Below are 5,641 nucleotides of genomic sequence, written 5' to 3'. Positions count from 1 at the left end.
TCGGGGGGCACAGCCCAAAGTCGGGGCCCATTGACAGGTAGTGAGGGGACAAAGCGTGGGGCAAGCAGGTGGGACGGGGTGTCCCTAAATGCATCGATGGCTGAACACATCCAAAGCACATTTATTGTGCAAAGGATGTGATGTTTACCCTGAAACCAATCCGGTGGGCTCTGCACGGCAGAAGCAGCTCAGTGCAATTAGCAGCTGCATCTGTTGCTCAAGTGAAAAGAACGAGGGCTGAGGAGTGAAACACAACCTGCTGTCTGGGGGGATGCGTGCCCTCGGGGTGCCATCCCCAGCCCAGAATTCTGCTCGTGAAATGGGTGGCCCTGTGTCTGGTGTGTGCTGGGTGGGGTGGAGATGGAAGGTGAATGATGTGGGGCTTCTCTGCACAAACATCATTGAGCACAGGGCACAGCAGGACGCTGCCCACCTGGCCACTGTGGGATGCTGCAAATCCTACAGGGCAATGCAAAGGAGTCTGCAGGAGCGTTTGCTGGGCCAGAAGGGCTCTTCCTCCCAGAGCAGCCTTGCTGGAAGAGGGGATAACAGTTAGCACGGACAGCAGGAGGCAGGTGGCCATAGGACACTGCTGCTGTGCTGCTTCCCTGGGACTCTGCTGTTCTCCTGGATGCAGTCAGCTGCTGGGATGTGGCTGTGCTGGGAGCCTGGGGCACAGCAGAACGCCGGGCACACATTTGGGGTTGGGTTGGGGTTGGGCTCCCCGTGGCCCTGCATCATGAGGCCGCCGTCCCACAGCAGAGTGGTTGATGCCAGCACACACGGATGCTCGGCTGTCCGGGACACACCTGCACGGTCCCCTGAGAGCAGGAGGGCTGCTGACTGCTAGCACTCTTTGGCCATGAGGGCCGCTGGCTGGGCTCCCCATGTTCCTCAGCCACAGGGCCGGATGCAGCTCGGCTTTTGGGGCTGGTGGAGCAGGGACACGAGGAACGCACAGTGCCTCTCCATATTGATGCCCTCAGGCAGGGTCTCCATAGCGACTGCGGTTCAGCGGGGCTGGATCCTGGCCGTGGGGCACCGTTGAGCGTGGCTGGATGTGAGCCAGCTCCATCTCCCCACACTGTTCCAGGACAGCAGTGTCCCTTGTCCCTGCTTAGGGTTGTGTGGGCACTCTACGTCTGTGCCCCACGTCCCGCTGTGTGCAGCCCCACGGTGCCTGGGGGAGCTGAGCACCCAGTGGAGGCACAGCCCGAGTGCAGCAGCACTATTGGTTCTCACACAGCAGCAATTCGCAGAACTGAAATGTAAATCAACACATCCTGATTTGCAATTATTCAGTGAGCTTCTCAGAAAAGGGTGCTGGAGCCTCGCTGGCTACAGAAATCTAGCAGTGTGGAGCTGTGCACCAGGGCTTCTGCTCTGCAAGCCTGCCCTGAGCTCTGGATGGGCTTTGGTAGCTTAAAAAGCAAAGTATTTCTATATCAGCAGGTGGTGCTATCAAAGGTTGCTGTGAGAGTGCAGAGCAGCACTGTGGAAGCAGATCTGTGGAAGCTCAGAGCTGCTCGCCCCGGGCTTTGCTCCTGTCAGACGGTTCTGCACGCACACAGCACAATCTGGATCCTGCTCACATCTCCCTGGCTCAGGCAGGGATGGATGCTGAAAACAAATCTCCAGAATTGCCAGAGCCCAGAGCAGCACAGTGCCCACCCAGTGCTGCCCCAGCTGTGCTCCTGGTGCACCACCATCAGAATTAATGCTTCTGCCCCAAAACTCACCCCAAAGTAATTCCCCTTCCTCAGCACGGAGCGTGGGGTGGCACAAGCTCTCATTGCCCTCTGGGAAGCACTGCTCACTGCCCTGTGCCCCTGGAGGTGTAGTGCTCTGGGGTGTTCCTGCAAAAGGCAGGGGAAAATCAGCCTTTCGTGCCCTTAGATGCTGGAGAGTCTTTCTTACTATAAGACAGTACCAGCTGAGCACCTCTGCAACCCTTCCCACTGGTGGGGTCATTATGGATTTAGTGTGGGTCTGTGGGTTTTGCAGAGAACAGGTATTTATTCCCACTAAAAGTAGTTTTGTGAGATGCTGGTGGGCAGAGAGCATTAGGAGGCAGGGAGAGATGCTTTCCTGAGCACGACCAGGTGAGTCCTTGCATCCCAGGGGACACACGTATACGGGATGGAGCCATGCCCCTGGGGACACTGCGACACTCCCTGCCCCACCGTCTGCTCTGACAGATCTGTGCTGGGCTCACAGGGCTGCCGTTGGATTTGGCACTCAGCCTGCAGCAGAACATGGGTCACAGCTCTGCATTCAGAGCTGCCCAAATCCCCCTCGCTTCCACCGAGTTTCTCGCCTTGTTCAGACAGGAAGGCTGAGCGATAAGATCAAGAACTTCTGTGAAAATCATCTATATTCACATCCTGCCCCGGAGCTGGACTCTTTGTACCCGTCCTCTGCAGAAGGGCACAGCCTGCCCTCCTCCATATGTAAGGGCTCAGCAGGCAGTGCTGCATCCTTACTCCGTGGTGCGGCCGCTGTAACCCCAGCATCCGTAATTCAGGGCCAAGAGGCTGCAGCTCTCATTTTGCTCCTGCCCGTTCAGAAGCTGGGTGGGACTTCTCCATTCCCACCTATTTAAGCAGATCTCATCCCATCCACTGCTGTCCTCCGGCCGGCCCAGCAGGATGGGATAAATGTAACACACACACCTGGCAGATGTTGCTCCCCAGAATCCGGGCAGCCTGCAGGATCCCATTGCTCCTTACCCAAATGCACACTTGCTGCTGTCCCAAGAGACTCAGCCCTGCTGCAGGGGCATCTCCTGCACTGACATGGGAGCAGAGGTGGGAGCGCTGCAGCCTGCAATCCCTGTACTCTCTTGTAAAACTGAAAGGGCTTTGCAACAGTAAAAGATTTGCAAGGATCCTATAAACCCAGCTTTAGCTGAGCTGCATCTCCTGCAGTTCCTAGTGCAGGAATTGCTGCTGGGCGGGGCACACCACCACCATCCTTCCATGGAGCTCAGCAGCCAAAATGTTGGCTTTGCTGAAAAGACCATAACTTTTGATGAACGAAACGTGATTTAGGATCCCTTCCCATGGCGGTGATGATGACCTGGGCTTTCAGCCCTACACTGCCAATAAATGCAGCTGTGCCAAGACTCCTTAAATTGGGCACCCCAAAATGAGGTGGATGCAGGGGAGATGAGTTCTTACAGCTGGCTTCAGGCAGGGCTGCTGTCACCCAGCTTTGAAGGGAGCTGCTTGAGGGTGGGAATATCACTGTGCTTCTCACTGCTGGGAGCCCCGTGCCTGCTGTCCCGATCTGTCAGACAAAGCCAGGGATAGATCTGGAAGTCTATTTGCTTGGGGATGTTTTTCACCCTAAGTAGCCTCTCTCGCTTATCTGCTGAGTGATCAAACAGGCGGTTGATTTATTACCCCTTCTGCTTGATACATGGGCTGCTGCTCGGCCCGGCGCTGCGCTCCTCTCTCCCAGCTCTCTTAATGCCAGCACAGGCAGGAGCTGCCGTGCGAAGTAATTACTGGGAGCACGACATTCCTGGATGCTTCCCTTCCCCGGAGGCAGAGCTCCACATCCCTGGGGTCCCTTGGCATAAGATGTGCTGTGTCTTCCTCCCCAGCTGTCTCCCATCCTCCTTAGCTCAGAATTGCTCCTTAGAAGTCCCATCCTTTCTTCTGGAGACATGAGATACAGCCCAAGCCTTTTCTTCCTCTCATTAATAATATATATACATATATGTAGACATTTTTCAGCTTTAGATACATAAGTTTCAAGGCAGGGTGGGGGTTTGGATGAAGCTGGAGCACAGAGGAGCCTCCTGCACATGATATGGGCACAGTTTTGCTGCCATGGCTCAGCCTGCCCAGGAGGGCTCTGCGACCACAGCACCTGTTCCTGTGCTCCTCCTACACACCAAAGTGTCCCCAGGGTGCACCCAAAGTGCCCCCAAATTGTCCCCAAGCTGCCCTGCATGGCTTGCCTGCTGCTGAGCACAGTTCATTTTGGATCTTTGAGCATCAGAAGTCCCTGCTGCAGTGATCTGGCACAGGAATCACAGCTGCTCCTTTGGGCTGCGTGTGATGGGAACAATGCAAAGCAGCAGCTCTCCACAAAGTATTATAGAAAAGAAATGCTTAAGGACAAAGCGCCAGGTGCTGCGATGTGAGGATGTGAGAATTTGGCTAGAGGGATGTGAGAGCAACTTCAATGTCAAGCATTGCCGTCTTACTGCAAAGAACAGTAGAACTCTAAAAATGAAAATAAACAATCGAAAAGGGAGATGGTGGCTGATGGAGGAGCAGTGTGAGACTGCTGAGATCCCTCTGGTTCTAAAATGATGATAATGGGGCAAAGCTGTAGAAAGCCCTCTTGGCTGCAGGGGGATCCCGTGTGGGCAGGTGTGGCCAAACTGCTCTTTTTCTCTTTGGACTTCGGGAAGAAGCAAGCAGGTGCATGCTGCAAGGTCGGGTTGTCCCTGCACTGAGACTGCATCACCTTCCCCATCCATCTCCTCGTTGGCTGCAGAAATCTCCCTCCCTGCTGCACAAACCAAGGCACTACCCGGGCACGGTTTGCACTGGCTTCTTTTCAGGAGCTTCATTTCCAACAAAATCTCCAGCTTTTGTAGTGGTGAAGGAGAAAAAGGCCTTAGGTGTGAGCTGGGCCATGCGATGGGGAGCTGTGGCCATGGAGGTGGGCATACACGCTGTGGTATGGGCACAGCTTTGCAGCTGTGGTTTGGTCCTCGGTGCACCCCGGTTTGCTCCAAAACTGCACCCACTCCAGTAGCACATTTGTGCTGCCTGGTATTCATGTTTGAGTACGAAGGGAAGAGCTGAGCTTTGGATCTCACATCTCGAGTGCTTGGAGCTGGAAAGTGGAGCACTGCTTCTCCAAACCACAGAGCGGCCTGATGAAACCAGGACAATCCTCTTAGAGCACAGACCACAGAATCACGGAATCACAGAATGGATTGGATTGGAAGGGATCTCAAGGATCTTGAACTGCCACCCCCCCACCACAGGCAGGACCACCAACCTCCCCATTTAATACCAGCCCAGGCTGCCCAGGGCCCCATCCAACCTGGCCTTGAGCACCTCCAGGGATGGACGGGGCATCCACAGCCTCTCTGGGCAGCTGTTCCAGCACCTCACCACTCTCTCTAAAGAACTTCACCCTGACATCCAACTTCAATCTTCCCTCCCTCAACTTCAAACCACTTCCCATTGTCCTGCTGTTATCTACCCTACCAAAGAGTTGATTCCCCTCCTGTCTGTAGGCTCCCTTTAGGTACTGAAGGCTGCAATGAGGTCACCCTGCAGCCATCTTTTCTCCAGGCTGAACAAGCCCAGCTCCCTCAGCCTGTCTTTGTAGTGGAGGTGCTGCAGCCCCCTGATCATCTTTGTGGCTCCTCTGGACCCTCTCCAACAGCTCCCTGTCTTTCTTGTCCTGGTGGCTCCAGACCTGGACACAGCACTGCAGATGGGGCCTCACAAGAGCAGAGTAGGGGGGGACAACCACCTCCCTGTCCCTGCTGGCCACCCCTCTGCGGATGGAGCCCAGGATCCCCTTTGCTTTCCGAGCTGCAAGAGCACACCGCTGGCTCGTGTTCAGTTTTCAGGATGCCCAGGTCCTTCGCTTTCTGCCTAAGTTT

Source organism: Meleagris gallopavo, chromosome 16, assembly GCF_000146605.3.
Source record: "Meleagris gallopavo isolate NT-WF06-2002-E0010 breed Aviagen turkey brand Nicholas breeding stock chromosome 16, Turkey_5.1, whole genome shotgun sequence".
NCBI lineage: Eukaryota > Metazoa > Chordata > Aves > Galliformes > Phasianidae > Meleagris > Meleagris gallopavo.
Note: the sequence above shows the minus strand (reverse complement) of the source record.